General features: G+C 36.8%; 1 protein-coding gene and 1 non-coding gene across 2 annotated transcripts in view; both read left to right on the top strand.

Moving 5' to 3' along the window:
• CNTNAP2 (contactin associated protein 2) overlaps window positions 1-18,797 on the top strand; it is a 2,098,245-nt gene that overhangs the window by 1,048,550 nt on the left and 1,030,898 nt on the right. The gene's annotated exons all lie outside the window — the stretch shown is intronic.
• LOC116759920 lies at window positions 6,764-6,870 on the top strand. Its single transcript, XR_004351584.1, has one exon. It is a non-coding gene; the product is annotated as a U6 spliceosomal RNA (small nuclear RNA).

The raw sequence follows: 18,797 nt of genomic DNA, 5'->3' as shown, positions 1-18,797 counted from the left end.
AACTCTGCATTTTCTAGACAGAGGTTTCAAATTCTAGATAGAAAGAAGGTGATCATTTATCGAGAATTCTGCAAAGTACAATAAACTTCTGAGGAGACATGTCTTTGGCTTATAGAAAGGGCACCATCTCTTAGGCAATTGAGACTGAGTTCACCCTTACAGTTGCACAGGTAATTCACTGCACAAGAACTCTCTGGTAAGGGGTAAGCGAGAGTTGAAATTGAGCCCCTGCCAAGCAGGGCTTTGAACACCCAGAATAAGGGTCACTACTTTCTAGTGTTCACAAATGTGTTTTCAATTGACCAAGTTATGAGACCAGTAAGGCCACCTTTTTAAAATTTTCAATTGTGCAAAAAAGTTATAGAGGCCTGATTTAGTCATTTTCCTGCATGATGTATCGTCCTCAGGGACCCGGGCAGGTGAAACAGCACTGGGGTCTTTGATAGGTAACCATCTCCATGCTGCACGAGCTCCAAGTATCTGAGTACTCTGAGACCAGTACTACAAAGAACACAGTCCTGCTAGGATACTTCTGCAGCCTAAGAGCAATTCTGCAGCGTTCTATTCACTGAGAAATTTGTGCTTTCATAAAAATGATTTAAAAACCCTATCTATTATTACCATGAATAAAATGGGATTTTGAGCCTATTGTTGGATTTAATTATTATTTTTATGGCAGAACTGGGGGTCTGGGAGTAGTTATAGCAGTTGTTTTTTTACTCTCTTTTATTGAGTCATTTATCATAAGCAAAATTCAGTTTCTAACTTTAGTTCTTTATTAAGTTTTTAACTTATCGGTTTTGTTTGTTGTGTATTCCTGTGTTACATCTCTAAAGATTAGAGAATAGTATTTCATTTTCTCCAGCAAAAGCTATTTAGCAGTCTAGGATAGCATGATGGTTAAATGGTAAAAAGAAGAGATGATTCGAAATTAAAGTGACAACAGTGAGGATTAATAGGGGCATGCAAGGCTACACATCAAACTCATCTCTACTTTAGCTTCACTTTCAACAGCAGATTTTCTATGGCCTCCTGACTTTCCTGCTCATCTCAATCCCAGGTTCCTGGTAATCAGGCCAAGAGGAGAAGAGATGAAGTTTATTTAGAATAAATGTGTGCGTTATGGTAGTCCAGGCAGCATGTTTTTACATTGCTAAGCCTATTCCTGCTATAAAAATTATATTTATTAAGTCTAGGAACATTACATATTCCTGTAATACTTCAAAAATTGCAACAAATAAAGTTTTTAAAAAAAGCATGGACATTTGTTGAAAAGATAACAATAAAGGTGATAGAAATATTATTAATGATGTCCTATTATTTGGTATCATTGGATGACACACAATGAATGATAGAGAAAATGGTAAGATTATTTTATTATTTTAATTCTGATGGTGATGTCCTCCCCTAGGATCTTGTTTCCTTTCATGTTTACTGTACACATTTTTCCTCTCCTTGCAAATATATTTCAAGATTTACCCTCTGTATAAAGCCTTACCTAACCACACCAACCAGGGTTATCATTTTGTTGTTGTTCTGAACTCCTATAATGGTGATACTTTCTCTGACTCTAGACTTGCTGAGGGCAGGGACGGGATCCATTCGCCTCCTATTATACCTCCAGCACTTACAATACTGTTTGTATTTCATAGGAATTCAGTTATTGTGTGAATGAGTGAATACCATGCAAGCTGCACTTAATTTTTGATAGTACTCCCCTAAATTTTGTATTTGCTGAATATGTTTCCGATTATACAAATCTTCATTTCCCTAGCCCCCCAATCTTCAGTTCTAACTAGGGAAGTTAACCTAATGAAGGAGAGTACAATTTGCCCAAGGAAAATCTGGTGTCAGCCCTGTGGTCTTTCTGGTCTTCACAGAATGGTATTTAGGGCTGTGTCAGAAGCAGTGGGATGCACCCCTCCCCATGCACACACCCCTTCACTCTCCCCTGAAATCTGGCACCATTAACCTGTATGTAGCCTCCTTGGTGCTGACCCTTCACTTTGATAAGAAAAGTCATTACAATACAAAGCATTAGAATCCAAATTTTTGGAAAAGGATTGAGTTTTTTCCTCATATACAAAATGATCAAAGGATTAAAGCTTTTATGTTCTCTGCAGGGGTAGATCCAGGCTTTGTGGAACATGAAGCGTCATACAATTTGGAGCTGGGGGAACTCTTTACAAAAAAGGAATATCGAATTACAAAAACAAAATTAAGTATAAGGTAGAATCTTTATTTAGAATGAGAAAAAACTCACAACAAATTACTAGACCCTTCAAGGCTCAGGTCCCTTATTTTCTGAGATCTCGTGAGGCAATTTACCAGAAATGAATGTTACCTGGCTTCCCTCCGTAGAAGAAAACTCCTAGCAATGTCCAGTCTCATGGTGGTCCCATAAGTGAGCTCAGTGAGCCTCACATTCAATTTCCCTCTGGCCCTTAAGGTTTGGAAAAGAAATATCCTGTGTGTGTGTGTGTGTGTGTGTGTGTGTGTGTGTGTGTGTGTCTATGAATCTTCCAAGGCTCAATTCAAGAACTAGGAATTCCTTTGCCTAGTCAACATAATTATTTTGAATATACATCCTCTGCAAGATACAGATACAGTACCATCCCTCAGGGAGAAGGAGTCAGTCAATAATTATCAACCACAGGAATAAATGTATAGCCAACCGTGACAGTGTTATGAAAGATACACGGTGTTCTGAGAGTATATAACAAGGAAACATGAAACTAGGTACCCAGGGTTTTGTTTACATTCTTTTTTTTTTTAATGTTTCGAGCATCTTGATTTATTTAATTTTAGAAAACAGGCATAATATTTTATTTCCTAGGAGGGAGAAAAATTCATTTACAAACAGTCACCATGAGATTAAGCTTTTTGCCCAAGGTCACACACATGAGTAACTGTCAGTGCTATTTGACTTCAGAATCTCTGCTGTTAATACAGCACTAAGAGGTTCAAATACATCCAGTTCCACCACCAGTTATTTGAGCTTGAGCAAGACACAACTTCTGTCTGTTGCAGTTTCGTCATCTCTCCAGAGTGGTTTCTCAGAGCTTTCTGAGATGCTGCATCCCAGGCTATAGTCCTCATTTTGCCCCCAATAAACTTAACTCACATTGTGCAGTTTTTTCAGTTGATAACTGTAATAGATAATAACATTCTTGTTTGCTATGTTTATTTTGCTTTTCGTGGTGTCAGGTTGGGGGATGAGAGGGGCTAGGGCAACCAAGCAAGAGGAAGTTCTATTTGAGCTGAAATTTAACGACAGATAGGAATTTAGTAGGTAAAAGTGGTAGGGATGAGGGATGTGGAGTTTCAGGCCTTGGGGTTAAGAGGGAAGAATAACAAAGACCAATGTAGCCTCTGGTAACTCAAGCCTGGGGCTGGTTTAGGAATCACAATAGCTTTAATGAAAGCAGAAAATCCCAACTTCCTTCTCTGTCTGCACTATCCAGTATGTTAGTGCTGGCCACGTGTGTCTATGGAGTGCTTGAAAAACTCAAAGACTTCCTATGAAAAAAAAAAGTGCAGTATATCTCACTAGTAACTTTTTCATATTCATTGCATGTTAAAAGAGTGTTTTGGATATATTGTGTTAAATTAAATATATTGTTAAAATTAAGCACCAGTTTATCCTTTTATTAAGTGTGGCTACCAGAAAATCTAAACTTGCAAATGTGCCTTGTCTTGCGGCTTGCTTTATGTTTCTATGGGATGGCACCGCTCCAGCAATGGATCTCAGCCCCGGCTGTTCATCATGACCCACAGGCCTCACCGTAGACCTCGGGAATTAGAACCTCTCAGGGTACAGGCTGAGAGTTTGCATTTCACACAAATGACCTGGTGATTGCAGCACTTGTGATTCACAGGCTACTCCTGTAAAAGGCTCAAATGTATGTATTACAGGTTTTATGTCTGCTTCTTTCAGCTGGGATGCCTCGGGTAAGCGGTCTCTTTGAATCTGGTTAGATTCCAAGAATCTTTGACATGGGGAAGCTTTATGTGCAAAATCATTTTTGGTAATCTATTTTCAGCAGGGTACTGTCAATGGGCAGCCTGGGCTGAGGAATGCCTAACTCCAGGGAGATCATTTAAGTAGAAAAAAATGTGACCGGTGCCTTCTTCAGGCTCTACATCATGGTGGCCCTATTTGCCAGATGCAGAAGTGGCGGCCTTTTGGTCTATCTGCCGCGATGCAAGCTCATGAGGTATAAACATGGCCGTCTATGGCCGCCCCTCAGCGCGAACTCGGGGTGAAGTCTGTTTTGGAAGGGGGTAGTATTAGACAGACACAGTGACAAACACAAGCCTCTCTACGCATTTTTCCCCCCGAAGACACTCATTTCCAATTAACAGAACATTTTGGGTTTAGGCATCTCCTTGTCTTAACTTAGCATTTCCATCATGGATATTTATCACTGTTTTTCAGAGTAAACTCTTAAGTGACTCTTATTTCAAGGGTTTTTCATAACAACAGGACCAGTCTTTCCAGAGTCTGAGAAAAATAACGATTCCTTACGTAGCCCAGAAAGCTCAGTTATACTGGTACTCAAAATCATGTAAATGCAAGCTTGTATTTACAGGTCTGTTAGACGCCTTCTTCTTTAACAGAAATTTTTTTCTGGCTCCTCCTGTCCCATAGATGAGAAGGGCAGACACCACAAGAGGGTGTTTTTATTCATTTTGTTCTGTATGATCTATGAATTGGGTGACTATATATATATATATATATATATATATATATATATATATATATACACTTTTTTTTTTTTTTGCGGTACACGGGCCTCTCACTCTTGTGGTCTCTCCCATTGCGGAGCACAGGCTCCAGACACGCAAGCTCAGCGGCCATGGCTCACGGGCCCAGCCGCTCCGCGGCATGTGGGATCTTCCCGGACCGGGGCACGAACTCGTGTCCCCTGCATCGGCAGGCGGACTCTCAACCACTGCCCCACCAGGGAAGCCCGAGGAGCAACATCTTTTAAACAGAACTGTAACCCAAGTACACATTTCTAAGCCCAATTAAGACCAATGAAATGTTTGTAAGTTGAATTAAATAACTCTTCTTTATCCCTGGCATAGAGTAAATTGATTTAAGAGAAGCAACCATTGTCACAGCTATGTTCCAGAGACCGTAGCCTCCAAAAACAAACAAATGAAAACACAAATTTGCTGCCAATATTGGAACTCACATTAGAGAAAAATGGTCTTAATATAGATACAATTTTTCTCTGTATACTCATTAGATTGAAGCACTGTTTTCTACGGTAACGACATAGCATTTCACTAAAATATAAATGTGTTTGGGAGTTCATAAGCTATTCTAGTGTTTTGAGAACAGATTTGCAATATTAATGTCTATGTTGGGGTTTTCTTTGCATTGATATACTTTTATATATGCATTTGGTTTATAAGCAAACACTCTTTCTAATGCTGAGTTCAATTGACAAAGAAAAAAAAAATGAATGAAGCGCAGATGCTATACATAAGAACAGAATGTGCAATGCAGTTTAGCCCTGTGGGCTTCCTGGGAAGAACCCACTTATCCTATAATAGGTAGTTGCCAGTGGCGACAATAATGCAGTTAGAATTCAGAACTAAGTTGTGCTCACCAGTGTTTAACTGACAGCGCCACAGTGCCTTCAGGGATGAAGCGCAAGTGCTGTTACCATTCATCTCGTGATTTTTTTTGTGGTTCAATAATATATCTTCATAAAACACCCATGATAGCCAGTATTCTGTTGTTCCTGTGAGTGAAATACTATGTGCTTGCAGTATGTTTTGAGGATTCACTAACTATGGCTATGTACACATAATTCGTAATCAAGTTTATGCATGAGTAGCTGAAATATAAATAGGAACACTTAAGACTGTCTCAAAATCAGATTGCAATTTATATAGTCATAGCAGGAGAGTTCAGAGATATACAATAATAAGCCTTGGCGAACGTTAGAGCAATTCAGAAAAGCGGCAAAAGCTAGATGGGGACAAAAAAGAGAAGGCCCATAACATTACTGAGGCAAGGATAAGACTGGATGAGTTTAATTTTTCAGAAATAAATCATGGAATGGAGTATCGAAATGGGAATAAAACAGTTCTAGCTTAATCCTATTTGAGCTTCTGAGTTGCCTCCCTCTGATTTTTGGTTTTGAGGGGAGATAATTCATGTTTCTAAGTATAATTAATATAAATTTATCTTAAAAATTTGCACACGCACATGATAAACATCTTTATTGTGGGGATGTTGTAACAAGTCTCTGTTTTACTTGCAGTCCGTAGCTGCTAGATTTACCTTCTCAAGAAATCTCTAATTATGCCACTTCTTCACTTCATAAACTTCTGAATGAAGTTCAAACTTCTTAACTTGAAATTCAGAGTCCTTCATGAGTTGTCTTCAACGAGTACCTCTTGTCATATCTCCTGCATGCGAAGGGCTCTTACTGAAGGACACGTAGTCCATTTATCCATTCAGCAAACATACAGTGAGCATTTTAGCTCTGGGGATTCATGAATATATATATATATATATATATATATATATATATATATATATATATATATATTCATTTATGTGTTCAAGGAGCTCAGGAAGGGGCAGAAATCATGCAAACAAATAACCTGCTAAACTTCCATTCCTTTATTCTTAACAATCCCTTCATTTCAAGTAGCCTTACCATCCATTTCCAATAATAGAAACTCTTCCATGAAGTTTTCATGAAACTTCTCCCTAATGCCCTCAAAAGAAAGTAAGCCAGTGCTCGCTTCGGCAGCACATATACTAAAGTTGGAACGATACAGAGAAGATTAGCATGGCCCCTGCGCAAGGATGACACGCAAATTCGTGAAGCGTTCCATATTTTTTAGGGGCAGTGTATAAAGGATAAAGGAGTCAACATAAAGGGCCCCCCAGTGACCATACGGTGACAGATTTTTAAATAAAATTACTATTATACAAATAGAGCAGATATAACACGCACACAAATCAAATATTTACCCAGGTCAAAAAATAGAACTTTGCCACCTATTCCATAAGCTCCTTCCACGAGCTTCATTCTGATCACACCCCCTTCCCCTTCTTCATAGCCTCACTTTTATAATAATGACTTTCTTGTTTTTTGTTTTTTTGTTTTTATCACCCAAATGTGCATCCTTAAACACTATAGTTTACTCTTGCCTATTTAAAAAAAGATGCATCTCTTAGGATGAAGTTACAACTTGAGCATCAAAAGCACCGTCACCATCATCATCACCACCACCATCACCATCATAATCATCATCATGGTTTACAAGATGAGTTTAGTGAAAGACCATGAATTCAAAATGACTCAAAATAGAAACGTTATTATGAAGCCTGCCCGAAAGATTACTGTAATAGAAAGTAGTGACTATAATAGATGTTTATTTTTTATTGATTTTAATATTTAAGAGGGTTTGATATTTCTTCTATGAATCTTGTATGTTTATAAAGCACAGTCGTATGTCTGCTTTATCTGTTAAGAATAAACACTGGACACTGTAAGTCAAATAGCCCCAGAAAATGTAGATGCCAAGAACAGGAAGGACTATTCCGTTTGGGTGGGCACCCACAATAACCAACCTGAAAGGGGGTTCCACAGTGTTTGCCAGATGACCTACAGAGGAACACTTAACTACACAGACTGAATCTCTCAACCCCTAAGAGATTAAATCTCAATGCTAATAAGGGAAGTGTAACTTTATAAAGCTAAGACACAAAAATCAATACTTGATTATGACAAGATAATAGGTTATGTATAACAATGGCCAAGTGATATTTTTGTTTTGAAAAAGTCAGACATAAATACTAGGTTGCAAAATTAAAACCCTACGCATAAGATAAGGCCTGAAATAGTCGCACTGGCATTAACAGGTGTAATTTAACTATAGAAAATTATAGTTAATTTTATAGTTAAGCTTTTATAGAAAAGCTTAATATAGAAAGGTGGTTTGGGTTAGAATCACCTTGAGAGAAACAAGTATGATCAAGAATTAGTCAGTCAATAAACCAAAGTTCTGCAATCTAGGCAGTTCTGATAAGGTAATCTTTTCTTCAGGATCTGCTAAGAATTTTATGACCCAAGGAAAGGAATAAAATTAATAATGCTGAAACTCTGAGGGTATCTAAAAACAAATATAGAAAAACAAGAAGAGAAATAAGAAAGACATTAAACCTATGATATTGATGCTTTAGAGTAAATTTAAGTGAAACTATAACAATAAGTTCTGTAGCCTTTGTTTTATATGTTTGCGAATTATGGTTTCAAAGTGTTTAAAAGGATCAGCTGTTCTAAATATATAATTACAGTTAGTTTAAACTTTTTAAAATGACACGCTTAATAAATCTGTAATCAATATTTAAAGGCCCCAAGAAAAAATTCATTTTCAGTTTGGGGTATTAGATTCATGAGTTTAATAAATTGAACATTAAACAAAGAAAAAAAAAGAGAAAGTAAGCCATCCATTCCAAAGTTAATTGTCAGTTCTTTATTTTAGCACTAAGCAATATTTACTTAATTTACACACATGTACCCTCCAAAAGTAAGTATCTCTAAAGTCGAGGATAATGTTCCAAATAGTCCCTATCCCCTACATTCAACAGAATTTGTAACTACAGAAAAATCATATATCTGTTGAATGAGTAAAATATTCATGTTTTCTTGGAGGCAGCATCATTCTTATTTCCTCCTTAATCATTCACCTCCTTACAAATGTAGGAGAAAAAAGTTACCATTTCTCTCAACCATGACCTCGGTAGGTATAAAATCAAGTGATTCAATGACTGAAATGAAAAACAATATTTTATACCATTTTATATTGAATGAAATTTTCATTTTTATAAAGGAAAATGAAACATTCCTACTGAAAATTAATAAAAGCATGATGATTTTCTCCATAATATAGCAATAAAATTTTGTTTTATAATTAATCCTTTAAAAGTATTTCAATCTTTTCATAAGGTGTTAAGTAATAAAACTTGCACAATTACCTTAAAAATGATTCTAAAATTATGAATAAGTGAAATTTATAATTTTGCATCTATAGGATTTTATAACCTTGCACTTCTAACAGAATGGAGCTTACATTTTTTTACTGTAAGATTCAATAAATATAAATTAGCTTCTATCTTGAATACAGATCATTATACATAGCTTGCTAGACACATCCAAAAATATATACTTGAAATAAGAATTATAATGAAGATGATTAAATAACTAACTCCAAATTTAATCACTCTGAACCTTTATAATATTATGCCAAATATGTAATACTTATCTACATTTCAACATGTTATAATGTACATAAATTTATTAGTGATAGATATACTTGAATTTCAGATAATGCATTAAAAAGTTCTGCACAGGATGAATATTTAAAAATATGATTCAATTAAAAATTATCTTTTCAAAGGAAAAAGTAGATCACGATTTAACTTCTTGAACAGCTGAAGGTGAGACTGTCATTCATTCCTAAAACATCGACTCAAACCAGAGAAGATAAATCTTGATGAAAATGAATGCCTTTCACATAGTAGACATCAGTAAATATTTGATAAAATTAGGCACCAGATCCTGAAAGTTTCATTGTCACTATTCTTTACGTTTATGCCAATAGGTTATAATAATCATATAGAACACATTTTCATCTAGCATCTAACTTCCCTGAGGGAGAGACTTATTCTACCTTCTTAATACATCATTGTCGTAACATAATAGGGGCTAAATTATAGTTTTGATTATACAGTGCCTAATTAAAAAGAAAACTCATGCTAATTGGGCTCCTAGTGTTGTTATGTAGACCCGTCCCGAGAAGAACCACCCTCATACCACACACTACTCATTTATAATCCTGGTCAGCTTGTTAATGACCTTCCAAAGTCAACAAGGATCCTCCTGCCCCATGTTGCTGCACCAATAAAACGAGCCTGAGTTTGGTAGCTGTGCTCTAAGAGCACATGCTCTCCCCCACCCGCCAGGCTGTGGGCGGGGCTGCTTTAATCTTGTCCGCAGGGGAAGGGGCCGAGTTTTCCGGGGTAGGCGGGGCGGGCTGCTCACTGACCCAGCTCCCAGGGCTGGGTGTGGCGTCTCTGTGCAGACCCGCTGCCGCGGCCATCTTGAGAGCTTCTGCGCACGGCCCGCAGAGCTGAGGGGAGGGCAGCAGCCATTTTTCACCAGGAACTGCGTTCAGAAGTGCCGGGGTGTGAGGCCCCTGCTCGTGGCCCCTGTGAGCGAAAGAAACTAGACCAAGCGTAAAGGAAAAGAGAAAAAAAGGTTAGGCTTTATCTGATTACCCAGATTCTATTTTTATTTCCCGAGAATTGTTAACGGGCTTCGCCGGTGACAAGCTTTCCATGGGTTCCCCGCATCACCAGACCATCCTGGGAATTCGCCAGTTTAAATGCTGTAAGAATGAAATCATTGATGACGCCGTCCTTCCAGCGGTGACGTTATTACTAAGCTTTATTAGTCAGAGTGGAATATGTTAATATTTAGAAGGTGTTGGAAAGAGGTCTGTCCTCACAGGTGCAGGCACCGCCTGAGTAAAGGGATAGGATTTGTTCTTAATATCTGTGTAGCACGATGAACTAATTCAACGCCACACAGAAACAAAGTGATCATTCCCCCTCCCTTTTTTTTTTTTTTTTTTTTTGTGGTACGCTGGCCTCTCACTGTTGCGGCCTTTCCCGTTGCGGAGCACAGGCTCCGGACGCGCAGGCTCAGCGGCCATCGCTCACGGGCCCGGACCGGGGCACGAACCCGTGTCCCCTGCATCAGCAGGCAGACTCTCAACCACTGCGCCACCAGGGAAGCCCTCCATTCCCTTTTTTTAAACGATGTAAATAGTGTTTGATTGTTTTTCCATTGAACAGAGCTGATTGGAAACTATGACCCCTGTAACCATACGTTTTTGTTTGAGCCGAGACATGGCCAACGTTGAAAAAACCTCTGTTTATAAACAGACAAAATCAATAGCAAAAAGAGGGCCCAGTGTCCAATTCCTGTTTGTTCGAGTTCTTTTTGAGAACTCGTTGGTAAGAAATACACAACTGACTTGGGCACGGGAAAACAATGACAGAAGCCCTTTTGTGCCTTTGCTCAGTTCAGAGACAAAAACAGAGGTAAGACAGCCTCCAGCAGATCTGCCTCATATTCAGGCGTGTCTTCCAGCGACCACGGTGGAGGTCGTGCTCAGTAAAATGCAAACGGGGCCACTAAAATGCCAAGAGTTTCATTTTGTTGTGATGTCTTTCTCACAGAATAACAATGTTCGGCTTAGTTTTTTTTTTTTTGTAGTGCCCTTTGGGAAAGAACATTTTCTCTTTTAAAAGCCACACAGAGCTTAACACAAGCAGCTTCATTGTTCTCTTTCTCAGGAAGCTAACACAAAAAAGACTCATGTGTTACTGAATGAAGCTATTCATTGCTTAAAAACAAGAGTTAGTAACCATAACTGTTATACTCACATTAACCTTATTTTCACGCTTTAACATAGAAATTGCTCAGGTGTATTATATGTGTACCATAATTTGCTTAAAAAAATGCTGCTGGGAAATACAAGTCTAATGAAACAAAAAGTAAGATATCTTTTTTTTTTTTAAAACAATGTTGTATAGGTGTCGGCAAAGTGATTCAGTTGTCCGTATACATGTATCTATTCTTCAAATTCTTTTCCCATTTAGGTTATTACAGCTTGTTGAGCAGAGGTCCCTGTGCTATACAGTAGGTCCTCGTTGGCTATCTGTTTTAAATATAGCAATGTGTCTGCTGTTACTTTAGAAATTTGAGTTAATAACCAGTGTTAAGCCCAGCTACCATTTTGGAAAATGCAAAGTTGTAATACTGATAATAAGTGCAACTCTGGAAAGTGGAAAAAAATCTTTGACTTGAAATCCACAACCCTGGGTCTTATTTCCAACTTTGCAACTTATTGCTTGATACTGGCAGGACTCTCACTCTTTGAGTCTTGATTTACTCATTTGTTCATTTTCAAAGTGGGGAGTAGCTCTGGTTATCCACAGAATGACTAGTTATTTGTTTTATAATGTCCACATGTAACTTTCTTCAAAGTTCATAATAAATAAAGGCTGATAAAGACCAATATTATGAACTTCTGGTGCAAAATTTTTATAATAAATCATAAGCATGTGATGTAGGAGTCCCCAACATCACTTAATGATTATCTTCTTTGGAAGCAGGTGAATTCACAAAATTTACAAAATGTATTTGTGAAAAACTTATTTTACAGACTAATCTTCTTTAAAGGCAATAGATGTATTAATCTATGCTCTATGAGGTCAGGAGCTTTGATTTTGATATAAGCCTAATGTCTAGGGCATTACCTATACCATAATATTGAGTGAGTGAATGAGAGAATTCACTGACTGTATCCTCTTTCACTATATTCATGGCATGATTTAGTTCATAAGTATATTCCTCGTGAATATATTCTTAATGAATATTCATTAAAACCCTGAACCTGTGACCCTAAGCCTCTGATAAATTGAATAACTCTTAAAATCCTACTAATATATTCACATTTATTGAACCTACTTAAGACATATATTCATGAATATATTCATGAGAAGAATATATTCATATTCACAGAATATATTCTAGAAGAATATTCCTTAACACAGTTCCCTGATAAATTTGTAAGTTTGATGAATTTAGGGAATTAGTTGTTCATGATTTGATTCTTTGGGTGATTATTTTTGATCACTTTTAGAGAATTGGTTCTCAGTGAATTGACCGAGAGTCCCCTCTCTTGACTCTGGTTGATATCATGGGCAGGTAGGCTACTGGCTATTGGAGCTCGCCACCCTCTAAACCTGGGGGCAGAGATATCCTCCTGTGAAATCTCTGTTGAAGGAGGGAAAGAACCCCTTCTTCCAAAAGGAGAGAGGTTAGAGGCTAAAGTCGACTTCAGACCAAGAGCTACTTATCAGATTCCACCTTCTCCCTGAAGTCTGTCTTCTTATTCCTCCTCGTTTTTCAGAGATGGTGGCTTTGCTGTGGGGGTTTGTTAGCAGGTGTGAATACTTAGTACAATTACTAGGGACTGAGCTACCTACAAAGGGTACACTGGCTTTAGCTATTAGTCTTAGAAGTGTGCTTTGTGTTTATGGTATGTAATATGAATATAGTATGTTCTGTGGATACTCTATGTATAAACAGTATAATCTATATAAATTAATTACCAGCCACATGATTTTGTTTTTCTCAAGTCATGTATGCTTTTTCAAATTTAAACCGCGAAGGCTTGGCCTCTCATGGAGAATCACTGCTATTGTGAGCCATAGTTTCTGATGAAATTTTTCTCTCTCAGGTATTTGAGAGCAGAAACAAGATTGTGACAGATCTCAAACTAAGTGAACTGTGACAATGGTGAGCTCATGAGATCTGAGCGTTAGAATATTTGAGCCATTTTATTTTACCTTTAAGTCTAAGATACAGAGATAGTGAACTCAAAAAAAATGGAAACAAACAAAGCCTAAAAGTGAAAATTTAAAAGGGAAAGTGGTAGACGCTATAAAATTTAGAGAGAAAGCAAACATAAAGAAAGTGAATATTTTTATATCAGAGGGCTTTTTTTCATCTCTTATGAGTGAAAGCAGTTTGCATTACCTGTATCTGTGAGACATAAAAGGGCCATAATCATGGTTGATAAGTTAATCAAAGACAGGAAAGCCCTTAAGTTTAGAAATGAAATTAGACATAATGTGAAAAATGACATCACAGTTAAAAGCCCTTGAAAGTGCCTTGAAGTCCACCTCAGAATTTTTATGAAGTCTTTACCTGGTTGTAGTCCCCCAATAATCTTTATTTTTCTTTTACATTACAATTCATGTTAAATTAATGACATTAATAGCTATCAGATTTTCTAAATTACTATTGTTTTAATATTCGACAACTGTGCACATACTTCATAATTTTTGATGGTTTCTGTATACATTTATCTCATGACTCTAAAGATAATAGTGACCTCAATATTGTCTACAATTTTACTTATTTCAATTAGGTTATACATCACATAGACTCTTATCTTGCTTTATTTTTATTGAAATATATTATTCATATAGAAAATGCACATATCATGAATGTACAGCTTAATGAAGTTTTTGAAAAATTGGACACATCTATGTAATCTTCACTTAGATCAAGAGACAGACCATTACCAACACTCCAGATTGCTTCTAAAGTCAGTAATTGATTTTAACTAGAGGGTTGCCCATCTAGCAACCAATGCTAAACAATGTTCAATAAATAACTACTAAAAAACAGGATTGTGCTATATGGTACAGAAAAAAATCCATGTATAGATATTTCTAATGTTATCTTTATATAGGATAGGTCTTGTTAATAAGAAAATGATAAATGTTTATATAGAATTTTAGCACTGTAAGGCATCTAATCTACCACAGATTCCCTCAGGTAACACCCTGTGTGGGATTCTGCTGTGTGACATCTTTCTAATCCTTTATTAGTATTCCAGAGAATTTCTGCAGTAAAGGACAGATGCTCTTGCTAAAAGCCTTACTTCTATTTTCAATTTGCCAGTATTTTCTGGGACTCTACCTCTTACGTTAAATCACAGAAATGGCAAAGAATTCTCTTTCAGAATTGAAACAGTGAAAGATCTTAATTCCTTCTACAGTGCTGGATCCACCCTCCAAGTTGGTCTGCCATCAATTTACTCTCATGTTTCCATGAAGCTATCTGTGGCCTTATCTTCTGTCCACTGTAGTACAAAATTCAAATGACTGTCTGTCTTTTCAGTGTGGGTTCTTCTCTTTTCATCTCAGGCAAAGTCTCTTCCATGTACTTTGAGTGGTCCATGACCATTGTGTTTAATGCTTAGAGTCAGCCAGCAGGACAGGTACAGATTTATAGACCAAAATATACAACTTCAGTTATATCAGTATTTGCTTTATTAATATGCTCTACATAACATTTTTGATTGATACATTATCATTGGTTTTTCTATTCCCCTTTGCAGTACATGAATGTATTGTAGTCTTATTTTAAGTGTCTAGAGCTGAGAGGAATCTTATAATCAACTGGTATGAATCATTCATTTTACTGATAAAAGATTTCTGGGCCAGAGAGGTAATTGTAATATTAGTGTCCATGCTATCCCAAGTCTAATCTGGCTCTATTTTAGTGTATCACACTGCCCTCCTGTCTTATGTGTCCTGTAGTGAATTTCACACATATGTGCACACATATATACAAACACACACAACTTGTGTACCTAATACAAATCCATGAAACCACACTAAAAAATAAATCAGTGGCTTAAAAAATTTATGCTCTAATAATATATTAATTTTAAAAATATTTTTAATTTTTAATCTTATCCGATGCTTATCTTATCCAGATTAAAATCCACAAGAAAGGATGGATGGAATAAATGTAACCTAAATATATATGAAACATTTTTTATACAAGTGTGATTTCAATGTGCTTACCTGTAGCATTTTTCGTCTCCCATTTTGCCACAAAGGATGAGAAAACCTACCAAAAGGCAGTTGACACTCAGAAAGGATTGTTGACTTGAAGATTGCAGGAGAGAGTAGTTTATAAATATCTGGAGACATGCCCTTCATGGTTCAATGCTCTTGAGTAGTCCAGTTGGAGGAAATGATACTGAGCTGAAACACACAGAAGCTGCTTCTCACACTAGGAGTCACATAGTAGAACAAGTAGTAGAGAGGTTGGCAAAGAAACAACTACTTGTAAAAGGTAGGGACTGAATCTTTGCCTATGTTTGTGACCTAGGTACAATAACTAGACCCTACCTTTGAGTAAAGGGTGAAAATTATTCAGTGGCAAGTATAAAAACAAAGTTCTGTTGAAGGGGAGTAATGCAGAATTATCTGAAATGAGAAACTGGTTTTATTATGCCTTTTGTGATGCAATTTAAAAATAATGATTTATATTCAAATCATAAAATATACCTGAACATAATATTTTAAGATATCTGTTCCATGCCAGGACTCTGCTCGTGATTATCCTCTGAACTCAAGCATTTCTGAACCTGTGAATGTCTGGATAACTTCTCTAAGTTAAACACAGTTTTCTCACTGGAGTTATCCAGCACACACAGGTATAAAAAAGCTCTGTTTTAATCAAAGCCACTTACGTTCACAGCTCTCTATGGTTATGATAAAACCAAGACTTTGAAAAATATTTAGAAGAAAAGAGGGAATTTTGTTATATGTACTGTTTTAAAGAAAGCTAATCTTAAATTCTGACAATTGTTAATTTTAAGCTTTGAATTTGTTTTATTATCAAAATTTAGAAAAATGAGAAAATGGATTCAAGAATTAACCTGGGCTAAATTGCTATTATTATCTTCATTTATGCTGTTCCTAGTATTCTTTCTCTAAGATATTCTTTTTACATCATTTCTATAATACCGATGGGACAGAATAGAAAAACAGTCATTGACTGATAGTGTCATGTAGCTCTGTTTTCTCCCTTATGTGTAGGAGGACAGGAACAGTGTGCCTTTGGGACATGGATGAGATAAGGTACTCTGTAACATTCTAATATTCACGAGTGGGGTTATGCTAGCCGGGAAGATGGGGGGTCAACAGTTTTAACAGCATATTACAGTAAGGCTGTGCACAACAAGGGAGTGCCCACCTTTGGGATCACCTCTTGTCAAAGATCCCTAGCTGGATCCCCAAATCTTCTCAGCTACATTTTGCCTTCCTCATTTATCTTTCATTTCTTTTTCCTCAGCCATCTCACTCCAGTTTATAAAATATCGGGAAACATTTCATAGCAATTATAAAAATGTATGTAAAGATATATAAACCTCATTAGATGGTACAATAAGGCAAACTTTTTGAGACCAGGAATCATCATATTTATTTTTATATTTTTTACAATGTTTCACATAGGTATTCCCCCAGAAAAAGAGGAATTGATTTGAATGTCCTTGCCATTTAGACAATGTCAATTTCCTATAAATAGGGATGATTTTGTGCCTTTAGGGAAAAATTGTATGATATTGCAATTTATCTGAGACATACGTGGAACAAAGATAAAAGACTAAATATAACTTAGTTAATTTAGATTTAAGAAATGAATTGTAATATTAGTAACGATAACTTATTTTCCCAAAATTGTATAATAATCATTTCACAACTATAACTTTCTACTTTAGACAGAAACAAAACAGTGATTTAAACAATAATAAATATTTAATAATAAATAACTGACATATTTGTTAAAAAAACAAATTAAGGAACAGAAAATATAACTTATAAGCCATTAAATGTAAAAAATGGAAAGTAAGAAAAGTAATGAATCTGAAAAGGATAAATGAATTGATAGTGTATTCTCATTGCCCAATAAAGTCAGTGATGCAAGTAGAAGATGAAGGGTTGTATAAACCAGGTTCTTAACCTGAAAGAAGAGCTAAACCCCTGACATTACATAAAAATTTTGGATATATACTAATAAGGATTTTTCTTAGGACAGGATTCATACTTTTCTTCAGATTTTCAACATATACCATTACTCAAAATTCTTCTCCTGTATAGCTGAACCACTCAAGGATTCGGTATTCTTACTCCTTACCTGCTATATTCTGCTCACCCCACTCCAATTATCATCGACCTCCATATTCCCAAATCTAATGTCCACTTCCTGTCCTTGTTTTACTTCATATCTCAGAAGCACTTAAAAGATTCAACTAGCCCCTCTTTCTTGAGTTAGTCTCTTCGTTAACATCACATTCTTCTGGTTTCTTTCCTATTTTACTGGTACTCTTTCCCAGTCTCTTTTCCTGGGCCCTCATCCTCTTTCCAACTTCTCAAGTTCAGAGCATTCTAAGACTCAACCTAAACTCTCTTCTCTATCTCAAAGCTCTCTCTTGGTAACTGTATTCAATCCCATGATTTATGCTCATGACATCAGATTTTTATGTCCAAACCTTAACTCTTCCTTGGGCTCCAGACACAAATATACAACCACCTCCCGACTTCTCTACTTAGATGCCTAATGGACATACCAAACAACAACTCGCTTCCCCAGTCTCCCATTACTTAGTTAAATTGCTTTGATTTCCACTCAGTTGCTTAAGTCACACATTTTTCTCTTTCTCTAACTTTTGATAACCAATTAATGAGTAAGACCTGTCAACAGGGGACTTCCCTGGTGGCGCAGTGGTTAAGAATCCACCTGCCAATGCAGGGGACACAGGTTTGATCCCTGGTCCGGGAAGATCCCACATGCCGCGGAGCAGCTAAGCCCGTGTGCCACAACTACTGAGGCTGTGCTCTAGAGCCCACGAGCCACAACTACTGAAGCCCATGTGCCTAGAGCCCAAGCTCTGCAACAAGAGAAGCCACCGCAGTGAGAAGCCCACACACCACAGTGAAGAGTAGGCCCCGCTCGCCACAACGAGAGAAAGCCTGCGCGCAGCAACAAAGACCCAATGCAGCTAAAAATAAATAGATTTATATATATAAAAAAAGACTTGTCAACAGTACTTCTGAAATAGATGACAAGTCTGACCACTTTTCTCATTGTTAACCTCTGTCCAAGCCTCTGTCGTCTGGTCCTAACCACTGTAAGAGCTTCGTAATAGGTCTCCCTCCTTTCACTCTTGCCTCCCTAAATCCATTCACTGTACAGTAGCTAGTGTCTATCTTTAAAATAGCATCATGCCACTTTCTGCATAAAACATAGGTTTTCTGTCACACTTAACATTTAATCTTCTAATTACAGCTTACAAGGCCCTTAACTTATTACACTATT

This window comes from Phocoena sinus, chromosome 9 (genome assembly GCF_008692025.1).
Source record: "Phocoena sinus isolate mPhoSin1 chromosome 9, mPhoSin1.pri, whole genome shotgun sequence".
Classification (NCBI taxonomy): domain Eukaryota; kingdom Metazoa; phylum Chordata; class Mammalia; order Artiodactyla; family Phocoenidae; genus Phocoena; species Phocoena sinus.
Note: the sequence above shows the minus strand (reverse complement) of the source record. Positions and strands in the feature narration are given on the sequence as shown.